The 14,910-nt window shown below is 40.9% G+C and overlaps 1 long non-coding RNA gene across 1 annotated transcript in view; it reads right to left on the bottom strand.

Moving 5' to 3' along the window:
- The window catches only part of LOC146894834 (uncharacterized), an 85,527-nt gene extending 70,628 nt beyond the window's left edge, over positions 1–14,899 (bottom strand). The window contains exon 1 of the long non-coding RNA XR_015737849.1: positions 14,778–14,899. This is a non-coding gene — a long non-coding RNA (uncharacterized LOC146894834). The remainder of the gene's footprint in view (positions 1–14,777) is intronic.
- Between the last annotated feature and the right edge of the window lie 11 nt (positions 14,900–14,910).

Below are 14,910 nucleotides of genomic sequence, written 5' to 3'. Positions count from 1 at the left end.
GCTATTGCTGCCACTTTTACCTCCTTTTTATTCAGGAGTGCTTAGTGTGGACTTTGTTATTCTTTAGTTGTTTCTCTTTCTAAGATAATTTTTAACAAAATTTCAAACTATCTAATTTGTATTTTGTATCTTTATTTTTGTTCATTTCAAAACAATTTTGACTCTTTTTTTTTTAATGTCACTTCTTGCCTTCAAAAGTAGCTTTTCTGTTTTGTCCAGATATTCCCATGTCAGTCCTAACCATCTATCTTGAATGGAAATTTGCTACTTTCAACCAGGTTTCCTTAGCCAGCCTTCTCTCTCCTCAGAGAGAAAAATAGAAGTTTTAGAATGGCACAGCAGTGTCTGTCAAAAAGAGTGTTGGCCCCTAGTGGATCAAAAGTGAAATACAATTTCTTTGTGACAGGTTTGCCATTTTGTATTTGGGGAAGCAAATTGCAAGGGCAGAAGAGAACAAAACAAAATGCAATATGTTTTGCAAAATATCATTTATGAAAGGAAGGAAAGCACAAATTATTATCAACATAATTGACTCCTTAGGTCAATTTAAGGCTTAGAAATGTAAAAATTACAAAAGACAAAATTAAAACTCAAATGACAAACTGGGAAAACATAACTATGGCATATAAACAGTGAACATTCTTAATATATAAAGAGCTTTTACAGATAAGCAAACTGTAAGAACTGCTCTTTTCCCACAGGTTTCTATGTAGAAGGTCCACTTGAAAATATAGCCTTCCCCTGCACCAGGATTAAACAACTGGAAACACTTTAAAGACAAAATAACAGCAGAAGCAAAGCAAAAGTATCAAAGTTGGTCTAACTGGCATATCCAATCAGCTGGGTGATAAGTGACAATAAAAGGCACCCATGTCACATATGCAAATGATTCTAAACAGGTTGAGTTCATTTTACAAGGATATCAAAGTTCTCCAAAGTAAGCTAAAGTCACCCACATACAAAACAATAACATTTGAACTTTTAAGTTTTCTTCCAGAGAAGCCACAGTTGCTAGTCTAAACTGTTTTGAGGGCATACATGTCCGCAGCTGATTCAGCTCTTAACAACAAAAGAACTGATAAGGGCACTAACTGGGTAAGGGAGCTTGCTGTTGAAAGTGACAACCTGAGCTCGATCCTGGGGAACTCGAATGTTGGCAGTAGAGAGATGTCTTCCACAAGCATCCTTCAACGTGCACAAATAAGTAGATGCACACACTTTAAAAAAAAAAAAAGATAAAACTTGTCCTGTCCATAAGGCAAAATACAGAACTCACAGTTGTAAGAAAGTGTGGGTTTTAAAGAACAAATAAAGGATCGGTGGGACAGAAAAGAATTTATAAATAGATGCATGTATGCATGGAAATTTATACACCATGGAAATAAGACTACAAATAAATGAGGATGGTGCGGTTTATAGATAGAAATCTGCAGGGAGCAAGAAATATAGGCCCTTGAGAGCCATCGCAGCTGCCAGCCTTGATAGCATCTCTCTCTTTAATCTGCACTGTCTCTTTGCTCCAAGTAAGATTATCATTTTGGCTTTGCAACTCTGTATGAACCCTTGTCTTCAGTTCTCTGGAGAAGGGCCCACAAACGGAATTGGGAAACAGCAGCCCAGACTCCGACTTCCGGTAACTTCCAGTAGCAGTGTTGCTGGAGCTCTTGATCACTGTAGCCACGCTGGTCTCTGCCATTCTGGGAACCTCCCAGGTGTGCTTTCATTGTTTGACCTTTGCATATTCTGTTCCTTCTTCTGAGGATGCTCTTCCTTCAAATGTCCACGTGGCATGTCCTTTACTTCTCTCAGACTCTTCCTTGTCAATGGATTTCTTCTTAGTGAGTCAGTCTCTAGCTGTACCATGCCATTTTAAATTGAAAGAGCCACCCAATCTTTCACTCTGACTTATGTTTCTTCATGATACATACAATAATTTGACATATTTCATATTTTAATTATCTGTCTGTTGACCATATTGACAGAATGAATGAATGAACATTTAAATTAGTCAATAGCCTGCATAAAAAATAGTCATGAGTGGGCTGGGGGTGTAGTTAAGTTGCTAGAATGATTGCCTGGTATGCATAAAACCTCAGGTTTGATCCCCAGCACTGTATAAACCAAACATGGTGACACGTTATGTCCATGACATGAAGCAGAGAATGAATGCTGTATTCAGCTCACTCTTCCCTGTCTGTTCTGTTCATGATCCCAGCCAGTGGAATGGTGTCACCCATAATTTAGGTGGCTCTTCCCAGCCCAATCAAGTTAGTCTAGACAATCCCTTACAGACATGTGCAGAACCTAGTCCCTAGGGTGATTCTGTCAAGATAAAAGTCTACATTAGCCACAGCACTGTCTCCAAATAAATTAAATATAACATTCACGGTATTTTCAGAGCCTGGAAATTTGGCTAAGATAACAACTACTTGAAAGGCTGTTTTTTAGGGAAATAAATCTAAACATGATCTTTATGAGTATTATATAAACAATGTAGGATATAGGGTTCAGAAGAAATAGGAGCTGGTTCCTGCCTTTTAATGTGAAAAGACGATTTAAAAGGCTTCTTTTTTTTTCTACTATGAAAATAAAATCTCTATACAATGTCTTAATACCAAGTGGCACTTCTGAAAACTTAATGTGGTTGGCACCAAAGATGTTTTTGAGAAGTTGTAATAGGTATAAGGCAAAGCTGTCTTTCAGAGGACTGAAAAACAACCTCCACATCTCCCTACTTTCTATGTAATAAGTTTGACCGTGACCGTCCTGAATTATAACAGACAGGATGTACTTTGCTTCAAATGTGTCATACAGATTCACTTATTTAATGCTCGTGTGCGCCCTCTGGTGTTGGAGAATTTTAACCCTGGTTTTACAGGTGACACAGCAGGAGCACCAAGGACTCAGAGGCCAGCATGTTTCAGCTCTACACGCCACGCCTTCACACCACTTTTGGGAAGCCGCTGTAGAGGCAGAAGCACAAAGGGCCCTCTCTGACTTCTTCAAAGTTACCAGTTAACAGGATTCTTCCCTGAGTTTCTTTTTTGAATATGATTTGGGAAGGAAAAGGAAAGTATCAACTTTTATTAGAAACATACTTACATATGGTCCCTGGTGGAATTCTCAAAACAGATCTGAGAGATAACTCTTATTATAGTTACCTGTTTTAAAGAAGAAAACCCGAATCTAAGCAAAATAGGTGTTGTTATGGGCTAAGGCTATTATTGGAGGTGAGTAAAATGTGACTCAAGCTGGATCTGCCTCACTCTACAAGCCTGTATTCTTTACCATGACAAATTGGAGCTGGTTACCTAGGAAACGGGAGCATCCAGAGAGGAGAAGAAATATTCAGGTCCAGTGGGTAGCAGTTACAACGGCCATGGAATTAGGAAGACAGTAGATACAATCCCATCTTTGACTTTCTGGAATTAGACTTTAGCAATTGACCTTTTAAACTTCAAAATTGTGTTTGAAAATATACGCATATTCTCTAGAGAATCTATAACTTTTTTATGTTCCTACATAGAATTACATTGTGTGAATGCATTGCATTACAATTTATTTATTTCTACTACAGACAGATATGAGCTGTCTCCAGACTAGAAGTATTGCTAATAATGCTTCAATGCTTTCCAACTCCGGCCTTCAAAGTTCTCCCTCCAGTAAGTCAAGATAAATAAGTGGAGCGGGCCCTCTGGGATAACATCCAAGTGTATTATCCATTTTTCATCGATGAAAAAAAATGTTATCTAAGGAGGGCTGACTTGCAAAGAACAGAACCTTATTTAACATACTGTTAAGGGTGTCCAAGAATATGATGCCACCATCCGGTCAGCTTTAGTGAGGGACTGGCCGCATTATAGCATGGCCAATGGCACCACTGTGGGAACACATTCACAAGGAGCAGATTACATGGTGAGACCTCAGGAAGCCAGAGAACAGGGAGGGACCGGTCTTTCTCTTTTGTGACAACGCTTTCCAGAACTAGTGGGTGTACCACAAGAACTAGATCAGTCTCTTCCTTAAGCAGCACCACAGGTGACCTAACTACCTTACAGGTAGGAGAAATAAGCTCCACCTCTTAGAGGCTCTATTACTTCTTATTATGTTGCAGACCAACACAAGTCCTCAGGGGAACAAACCTCACCCAAACCACAGCACCAGTCCAACTCTTCACTATTTAGGAGATCCTTAAAAACTACACAGTGGTCCAGGCTGAGACAGCACCCTGAGAAGCAGACACGTCTCTAACAACTCAGTGTTGCTGCAGCTCTGCCAGAGCTCAGGAGGATTCATCCGTCTTGGTGTGTCAATGTTACACACACATACTGAAGTTGAAGGCATGCTATCCATTTTCCTTGTGAGCTTTGGACTCCATTCTAGGCAATAAACATAAAAATACAGCTCTTTTGAATGTAATGGAAGAGCATGAGTTGCAATACGCTATCAGAATAATAGTTCCAAGGAGGTAAGATGATGAAGGACATTCATTCACCAGATAACCAGAAGGGACACTTCTATTGCAAACTCCGTGAAACATAACCTGGGACCATGAAACAAACATCAATACATCAAGAGAGTGACTGCAACAACCAGTAGCAGAATGCTAAGTGAGGGGAAATGCAAGAAGGAGAGGCTCCTAGGCACGAAGGAGTCGTATTGATCACCAGGCAGGGCGGCGGGTGCCAGATTCTGTATGCGGCAGCTGTTCTCAGAATGACACCATAATGAATTTCTGTCCAGTTATTGGCCTTTCAGCCTCCAGGGGACTTACTCAGCCAGCAGTTCTATTTTCAGAAGCAGAGGATAAACACATGCCTTAATCCTGCCATTTTAAATCTAATAAGTATTTGCACTAAGACATCTGTGGCCAGTTTTATCACAGTTCTTTTGTGATTACATATGCATGTTTAGATTTATATGTCTGTAGATTTCATCCATTATTCCTTATTTTATTTTAGAACAGGTACTCATGCAACCCAGGATGGTCTCAAGCTCAATAAGTACTCCAGAATGACCTTGAACTTCTGATCCCCCTGGCTCCAACTCATGGGTGCACTAAGATTATAGGCATGTACCATGCTTCTCATTTTATGCTGTACTGGGTACTGGGACCCTCCAGGGTTTTCTGAAAGCTTGGAAACTACTCTACCAACTAAGGGACATCCTCAACCCCTACCTGTGTGAGCCAGGAGCAAGGCCGGGACAGATCTTTCATCACAGCCCAAGGGAAAACCAACCATGCTGACCTCCTGATGTTGGGCTTCCAGCTTTCAGAACTATGAAACAATGAAGGCCTATGGCTGAATCCAACCACAGTTCTAACAAACACACCCTCATATACTTCCTTAGTTCAGTACTATCTCAAGAATATTTACACAAGTTGATATGAGAACAATTAATGCCATTAAGATTTGATACAGATTTATTTATCCTTTTTCTTTTATAATGATGTGTTATCATTTTTCATTATTCTAAAATATGCATTTTATTTCTCTTTTTTCCACATATCTGAAACCAAAAGGGAACTTGTCATTCTATGTTAAATTTCTCTTTTGTTAGAGGTACATAAAGTCATGGCAGTCTTAACATAAATGGCATGGTAGGAAACCTTGGGGGATTTAGTTTTGCAGAGAGGTTCTACAGACAAGCAATTCTTAGGATTTAAATCTTATTTTAAGAATTTTAAAAATTAACTCTTGTGAGTTCCAGGACAGCCAGAGCTACATATCGAGGTCCTGTCTCAACAAAACAACAACAAAAATTATATTTGTAAACAGAGGTTTCTCTGTTCCACCCCATCCTGCAATCATTTCTAAATAATCACTCAGAGGCTTATATTAATTACAGAATGTTTGGTCTTTAGTTTATGCTTATTACTAACTAGCTCTTAAATTTAAATTAACCCATTTCTATTAATCTATGTATTGCCATGTGACTGTGGCATTACTGATTTGCTGGCATCTTGCTTCTTGGGCTTCTGGCTCAGGTCTCTCCCTACTCTACCCTTCTTTCTCCCTGTATTCAATTTGGTTTTCCCACCTAGCTATATTTTGCCTTGCTACAGGCCATAGCAGCTTTTATTATCAACCAATGAGAACAACATATATTCACAATGTACAGAAGATTTACCCCACAGCATATATTTACTCTGTGTGTGTGTGTGTGCATACATGTGCCATAGGTCATATGTATCAGAGGATAACTTGGAGGAGTCAGTTCTCTCCTTCTGTCATGTGGGTTCCAGGGATTAAATTCCATTTGTAGGGCTTCTCAACAAGTGTCTTTCCCGTTGAGCCATCTCGCTGGCCTCTACGTCTCAGATCTTAATATTTCAGTTATTTCTTGTCCCCAATAGAATAATAAAGGCTATACCAATTATTTTAGTAAGAGGTTCCAAGCAAATGCTTCCTGGCTGTAAGTGATATGGCTCATGGCGTGTCCAACCCTAGAAAACGGGGTTGGGGAAAGAGGCAGGGAGATCTAGCACCACTTGATCACATGACAAAGAGCAATTTCCTAAAGGGAAATGAAAGACAGTTACCAGAGCATGAAGTATTTAATACTTGGAATGCCCCAGTCATCTATGGTACCTGCATTGTCACAGAGTGACTCTGGCTTGATTCCCATTACAGTTCTGTGGAGCAGAAAACATTGCTGTGTCCATTGTACTAATCTGGACTGAAGCTCAGAAGGTTACCTACCTTTAACCAGAACCAAATACTGCTAACCACAGAGCTCTTAACAGTGAACAAGATACTCCCTAAGGATTATTAACAGATTATTATTGTCTTCCTTCCTAAGATGCTCTGAGACCAGAGGGGTGAGAGAGTCAAGGCACCAATCAGCTACTATGAGATAAAAAGGGTACCAAAATTCTGTTTCCACTCTCTAGTGGAACAAAGTACTATGAAAATCACTAAACCTGCTTTGGCAGGAAGGGAGACCCAGGATGGAATGAGATTGACTAGGAAAGGTTCTTCTCACACCTCTTAAAAGAAGAACGTTCTTAAACTTTTGGTAAATTTGGCATTAGAGTTCTGAGAAACCATGCTACTGGTAAACCCTATAGAACTAGGTCCCTAAAAAATATTTTACTAATAGTTTGGGGAAGCCAGGTGGTGGTGGTGCACGCCTTTAATTCCAGCACTCAGGAGGCAGAAGTAGGCGGATCTCTGTGAGTTTGAGACCAGCCTGGTCTACAAGAGCTAGTTCCAGGACAGGCTCCAAAGCTACAGAGAAACCTTATCTCGAAAAAACAAACAAACAAACAAACAAAAAATAGTTTGGGAAATGAGGTGGGAAGTGCATTGAAGGGTAGAGTGGATCTTAGTCCAAGAACGAGAGCTGTTCTACCTTACAACGCTGATCATTTCCTGGGTCAATCATGCCAACAAAGTGCACCATCACACTTGACTCCATCAACCTTGCAGACAAGGGACCGCAGCCTTCAAAGGGTGTGCTGTCTTTTCCTCTGAACACCTGACAACAGTCTTCTGGTCTTTTTTTTTTTCATTATTATCCAGCTCCCCATGTTAACAGAGTTTCTTTTTCAAAGCATGTATTTCCTTTAGCTTTCAAAATTTTTATGAAGTCATAATAGTTTGTTGCTGCTCTGATCAAAACAAAACAAAAACAAGCAACTACAGAACTATGATTTCATGAAAGTGACTCCCAAAAATCTCTGTAATAAGGAGATGCATATTTTTATCTCAATTCTACTGACTTTTGATGATCAAGTTTTAACCCATGACAAGTAAGGGCACCTCCCATGGAGCCCTGCCACACATCCTTACTCCTCTCCTCCCCTCAGCAATCTCCTTTCCTCCTACAGCATGGCTCTGCTCATTTGTGTCTTTATGATGCCCAGTGTCCTTGAAGACCTCAGACCACTGCCAGGGCTGAGCATTTTGATTTCTTCCCCAGAATCGAGCCTGAGTTTGCTAGCTATCTGAGTTCTTTGCGAGTTGTTTTCCTTTGCTTTACATACCATCGGCAGCTAGTCCAGGCACACTGAACTATTTCTGTCTTTTGGAGACGAAATTATTGTCCACATGGTATGTCTGTTAGGCACAAGATTGAATTTTCTACGTCACAATTGCTATAAGGCAGTATAGGATCTCTAACATATATAAGCATTTCTGGATTTGCACAATACAGATAGAAATACCTTCTTTGGGCTGGAGAGGTGGCTCAGCAGTTAAGAACACTAGCTGTGCTTCCAGAGGACCTGGGTTCATTTCCCAGAACCCACATGACAGCTCAGAACAGCCTGTAATTCCAGTTCCAGGGGATCTGACACCTTCACAGCAATGCACATAAAATAAAGGTGTTTTTTTTAAAAAAAAAAAAAATATCGGCTTCTCTGCCATTCTATCTTTGTGATCCCAACTTCAGTAACACTTCCAATGATCCAACGCCTTAAACATTGGCTGCTCTGGAGTATCTATAAATTGCACTAGTGAAATGCTGTATAGAGATTCCTAAAAGTGATCAGAACTACCTAGAAATTATCCCTGGGGTAGAGACTATAGCTTCTATAAAATACCTTCACAGTCGGGTGGGGGTGATGTACGCCTTTAATCCCAGCACTTGGGAGACACAGACAAGTGGTTCTCTGTGAGTTTGAGGACAGCCTGGTCTACAGAGCAAGTCTCAAAGTTACAGAGAAATTCTGTCTCAAATAACCAAAAAAGGAAGAAAGAAAAAAAAACACCTTCATAATGACTGAAAAGGCACTGGGGCTGGAGAGATGGCTCAGCGGTTAAGAGCATTGCCTGCTCCTCCAAAGGTCCTGAGTTCAATTCCCAGCAACCACATGGTGGCTCACAACCATCTGTAAAGAGGTCTGGTGTCCTCTTCTGGCCTGCAGGCATACAGACAGACAGAATATTGTATACACACTAAATAAATAAATAAATAACCCTCTTCTGGCCTGCAGGCATACAGACAGACAGAATATTGTATACATACTAAATAAATAAGTACATACATACATACATACATACATATTTCTTTTTAAAAAAAGAAGGCACTGACTGACTTTGTCACCAATGCCTTACACTAGAATGACCTTTCATGGTAGAACAGTCTGTCCCCAGCTTCTGTTTCGCTTGTACATCATACATTTTTAGAGCCATCCAGCGGTGGCAGGGATGACTTCACCCACGTTTTTTGCCCTGTGTCTTTTATAAAGCCCTGACTTCTAGACAACAGCATCTACAGAAACGCTTCTAGCAATGACTCTTGTCACCTGAGGCAATGCTGCACTTGGACAGAATGCCATGCCTTTACTTCTCATTCACCACAAGTCAAGGTGCCCAATTACTTCTAAATTAATACCTATTTTCTGGTTATAATAGGAACTCACATATTTTCTGTGATCTTGCAAGATGGCTCAGCAGGTAAGGATACTTGCTGCCACGCCTCCAGCCCTAGAATTCACATAGTGTAAAGAGAAAACTGACTCAGCAAGCTGTCCTCTGACTATACTCACACTCACACACTCACACACACATACACACACATAAACACAGAGAGGGTGGGAGAGAAGCAATCACACAAACATATAGTAAATTAATAAATTGGCCTCATTAATTAAAGAACACAAGTATATGGAGAATAAAAATATCTTTGGTCATGGAGAAGGGATTAAAAATATCTTACGCTATACTATTTAGAGATTTCTAATATTAAGTCTTTATTTTCTCTGTTTTTTAATGTAGTCTTTATTTTCTCTGTTTTTAATGTGAGCATGAATTTGTTTTGATGAGCTTGCCTTTATAATGTATGTAAATAAAATAAAAGAACTTCTGGAGGCATCACAATCCCTGACTTCAAATTCTACTATAGAGCTACATACTGAAAACAGCCGGGTATTGGCATAAGAACAGACAGGAGGACCAATGGAACCGAATAGAAGACCTGGATATCAATCCACACATCTTCAAACACTTGATCTTTGAGAAGGAAGAAAAAAAATCAAATGGAAAAAAAAGAAAATATGTTTAACAAATGGTGCTGGCATAACTGGATATCAACATGTAGAAGAATGAAAATAGACCCATATCTATCGCCATGCACAAAATTCAAGTCCAAATGAATCAAAGACCTCAACGTAAAGCCAGCCACACTGAACCTTATAGAAGAGAAAGTGGGAAGTACACTTGAACGCATTGGCATGGGGAACCACTTCCTAAATAGAACCCCTGCAGCACAGACACTGAGAGAAACAATAAATGGGACCTCCTGAAACTGAAAAGCTTTGATAAAGCAAAGGACATGGTCAACAAGACAAAACGACAGCCTACAAAATGGGAAAAGATCGTCACTAACCCCACATCAGACAGAGATCTGATCTCCAAAATATACAAAGAATTCAAGAAATTGGACACCAAAAGATCACATAATCCAATAAAAAAAAATGGAGTACAGACTTAAACAGAGAACTCTCAACAGAGGAATCTAAAATGGCTGAAAGACACTTAAGGAAATGTTCAACATCCTTAGTCATCAGAGAAATGCAAATCAAAACAAATCTGAGATTTCATCTTACACCTGAAAAAATGGCCAAGATCAAAAACACTGATGACAACTTATGCTGGAGAGGTTGTGGGGAAAAGGGAACACTTCTGCATTGCTGAGGGGAATGCAACCTGGTACAACCCCTTTGGATGTCAGTGTGGCGATTTCTCAGAAAATTAGGAAACAACCTTCCTCAAGACCCAGCATAATCCAAGACCATTGGATATATAATCTTTTGGGTATATATCCAAAGGATTCTCAATTGTGCCACAAGGACATGTGCTCAACTATGTTCACAGCAGCTTTGTTTGTCATAGCCAGAACCTGGAAACAACCTAAATGCCCCTCAATTGAAGAATGGATAAGGAAAATGTGGTACATTTACACAATGGAGTACTACACAGCAAAAAAAAAAAAAATAACGACAGCTTGAATTTTGCAGGAAAATGGGTGGAGCTAGAAAACATTATTTTGAGTGAGGTAACCCAGACACAGAAAGACAATTATCACATGTACTCACTCATAGGTGGTTTTTAAACATAAAACAAAGAAAGCCAGCCTACAAACCACAATCCTAGAGAACTTAGACAACAATGAGGACACTAAGAGGGACTTACATAGATCTAATCTACATGGGAAGTAGAAAGTATAAAAAGACAAGATCTCCTGAGTAAATTGGGAGCATGGGGACCTTAGGGGATGGCTGAAAGGGGGAGGGGAGAGACAGGAAGGGGAGCAGAGAAAAATGAAGAGCTCAATAAATATCAATCAAAAAAAAAAAGCTAATAAGAAAAAAAGGAAGTTGGCCTAAGTTGATACTGAGAAGTAGAGATGTGGGTTTGCTCCTTATTTCCTTTTACTTTGTAGATCACTCTTTGGATTCTTTGTCCATTTTTTCCCCCATAAGTTGTTAAGACCTCTTTTTCTGAATGAGGTCTCACTATGTAGTCAGGGTTACCCAAACTCGTGCTGTTGCCGCCTCTGCCTCCTCAGTGCTAGTGCCTGTGTGGGAATGTCTTGCTTTATAAAATAACCTTATTTTTAATTGTGTGAGTGTGTGAGTGTGTGTGTGTGTGTGTGTGTGTGTGTGTGTGTGCATGTGTGCTTGCACTCAGATGCATGCATGGAAGTGTGGTGTCCACAGAGGCCAGGAGAGTTGGCTCTCCTGGAGCTGGAGTTATATGTGGTTGTGAGCCACTTACTGTTGGCACTAGAACTGAACGCAGGTCCTGGGGAAAAACAGCACACCCTCTTCTCAACTACGGAGACATTTCTTCAGCCCTAGGATATCCTGATTTTTTAGAAGTATTATTTTGTGTGTATGAATAGTTTGCCTGGATGCATGTCTATACACCTCGTGGATGCCTGGTGTCTCATGGGATAGAAAAGGCATCAGATCTCCTGGAACTGAAGTTACAGACAGTTGTGAGCCATCACGTGGATTCTGGGAACTTAACCGAGGCCCTCTGGAAAAGCAGCCAGTTTTAAACTGTTCCATTTCTCTTGGCCCAATATCTCCATTCTTGATTCCCATTTTTTTCCTCCTCCATGCACGCACATATGCAGGCTTCTTAACACATTCAATACTATCCTTTTGCTTCTATGACTCATAAAATATTCATATTTTAAATACACATTTTGAAATTTACATAAGTCAAATTACAATTGATGTTAAACATAATTATACTTTTTTCTCTTCACAAAATTGTATCAAATGTATTGTTATTGTTTTGCTTGCTTGCTATTTAGATCACAGAAGTCTACAAATTATGCTCTGTATATTTTTTTTAGAATATACAGAGACAAAATCAATCAGGATGGGAAGTGATATGTGTCAAGGTAGAGTCACCTCAGGAAGTTTGGGTGCTGTCAAACTAACATCCAATTCAAAGAAGATGTCAGGAAATGAGAACTATCAGAACTGCGTCTCAAGCTGGGAAAAAAGTATAGTCTGTATATCTCTGCTGAAATTTAAGAGCTTATGTCTTAGTTCCTACTGCTCTTATAAAATTTTCCAATCAATCAACGCAACTTAAGGAAGAAAGGTTTATTCTATTTCAAAGTTTGAGGCTACAGTCCATTATGGTGGGGGAAGGCACAGCAGTATGAGCTTGACACGCTAAGCAAACTGCACCCACAATTATGAAGCAGAGAACAATGCTTGGCTGTCCACCATAACTAGATGGGAAGACCCTATTGCGAAAGACACTACACACTTTGGTTGCAGGATATAGATAGACAAATCAATCTAGAACTGACCAGAAAACCTCCATGATGGCTGACTTTCACAGCACAGAAGGTGCTGTGTAGCCTGCTGGAGAAACACTCTCAGTGGTGGCACCCAGTGCTGGACCCTGCTTCCTTCCTAAAATACCGAACTGCCAAGTGAAATGTGCCCCCTAGTGCAGTAGTGGCATAGCTGTTGTAGGGGTAACCACCTGCACTCTGAATAGGTTTGAGGCCTGCTCCCCAGAAGAGATTCACTCCTGATACTATAAATCTGGTCAAAATCCCATGCCCGGGAAGGCTTAAGACTCTAAAGGAGAACCTACTCGTGTTGTTTTGCTGCTATCAAGGGCTGAGAACTACCAATATTGTGTCTGCCTGCAAGCTGCAAAACCAGCTGCTGCGAAGGCCCAAGGAATCCCAGCTTCCTAGGCCTACACAAGAGCTATGACAGGCATCCTGCTACCTGAGGCACCCACCAAAGTGTAGCACTAGAAGCCACCTCTTGCTGCAGCTCCACAGTTGGTACCTGTCCAAAAAAAAAAAAAGGGGGGGGGAATGGAAGGATGCACTCAGTGTATTAATGTTAATCTCTGCCTACCCAAAGTGGACTTCCATCTAGTTTTACCATACATATGCATGTACACTGCGCACGCACATACACACGTACATACACAGGGTGTGTGTGGGGGGGGGCTGTATATTACCACAGCATTTCAAAGGAAAGAGAACATTAGCCAGATCTGGGAATTTCCTATGAGTGTAAACTCGCCCATTGCTCCGTTCAGAAAGTCCAGTGACTTAAAGTAAGTTATTTGGTTAAGAAAAAAGGTTCACTTGGAAAGCTAGCAAACCAAAGATGGAGTAGCTCCCCAGCAAAGACCAGCTTCCCTGGGGCTGCAGACACAACTGTTTATCTAGGGACTTGTGGGAGGGTATAGAGCAGGGGCACCCCGGTAGTTACAAATCTTCAGTGGTCTGTTTTAACTGTGTACAAGTTGCTGCTACCTATTTGTATATTAATGGGTGTTTGGGGTTCTGTAAGTCTATAAAGAAATGTAAACCAGAGGCTAGTGGATCTCTGTGAGTTTGAAGCCAGCCTGGTCTACAAAGTGAGTTCCAGGACAGCCAGGGCTGTTACACAGAGGAATCCTGTCTCGAAAAACAAAAACAAGAAAATAAACAAACAAAATGTAACCCAACAGAAAATCTCAGTGTCTTTTGAGTTCCTTTCCCCAGGAGTAGTTAATTCTACCCTTAATTGTTAGGATATTAAAGTCCTCTGTTCCCCCAGAGAGTATGGAGGGTTACAAACAGTACCTTACTTGAATGGCAAGTAAGAGAAAAACTTTCTCCAAAGGACATGCTCCCCAATATTAGATGGATTCACTCAGGGTTGTCTGCTACGGCAAAGCCAGTGGGAGACTAAATTATGAACGATCCAAGGTCCAGCTGTGTGACTTCTAAAATCAGTGAGCTTTAAAGCCAATTAAGAGGAACGGAGGCTTACAGGGGTTTGCTTTCCTTGATAACATTAGGAAATGTGGCCCAGGACAGCCACCAAAATGCAGCAAGTCTTTAACGCCTGTGAACGATAAGGTCCATTGTTCAGTTATAAAGATAACATTTTTCCAGCCCGTGTCAGGGATAAAGACAGATACTGGATAAAGTAGGTAAGGGCAGATAGTAGTCATACTGCAGCAACACGAAAGCCTTGAAATAAACTCAACTTCAATTTGCACAAAGGTGAGGACGTCTCAGAGAGACGACAGATGGTGGGGTTGGCCTAAGACTAAGCGACTAATTCCAGCTGGGTTCTTTTTCAGGTTTAAAACAAGAAAGCAACGTTGACCCCAAGTTGGACGTTCTTTAAAGCGCCTGTACGTGACTCCAAAGGCGTGCTCCCGCGAGAACTACAACTCCCAGCAGCACCGGCAAGAACAAGAACGCACTTCCGGGGCGCCGGTCTCCTTTACCCGCCCTCGTCCCGCCCATAGACAAGCAGTCCCTACTGGGTCCAGCTTCACCTTGTTCAGACTGCCGTCGACCATTTGAAGCGGACTCCCTCCTCTGCGAGGAAAGACTCAAGACCCAGATGAGAGGAAGGCGGGGTCCCGGAGAGTAGGAGGCGGAGATCGCGGCACAGCATACGCGTGACGT

The sequence above is a fragment of the Myodes glareolus genome, chromosome 5 (genome assembly GCF_982192425.1).
Source record: "Myodes glareolus chromosome 5, mMyoGla1.1, whole genome shotgun sequence".
Taxonomy (NCBI): domain Eukaryota; kingdom Metazoa; phylum Chordata; class Mammalia; order Rodentia; family Cricetidae; genus Myodes; species Myodes glareolus.
This window is presented reverse-complemented; position numbering and strand designations above follow the sequence as displayed.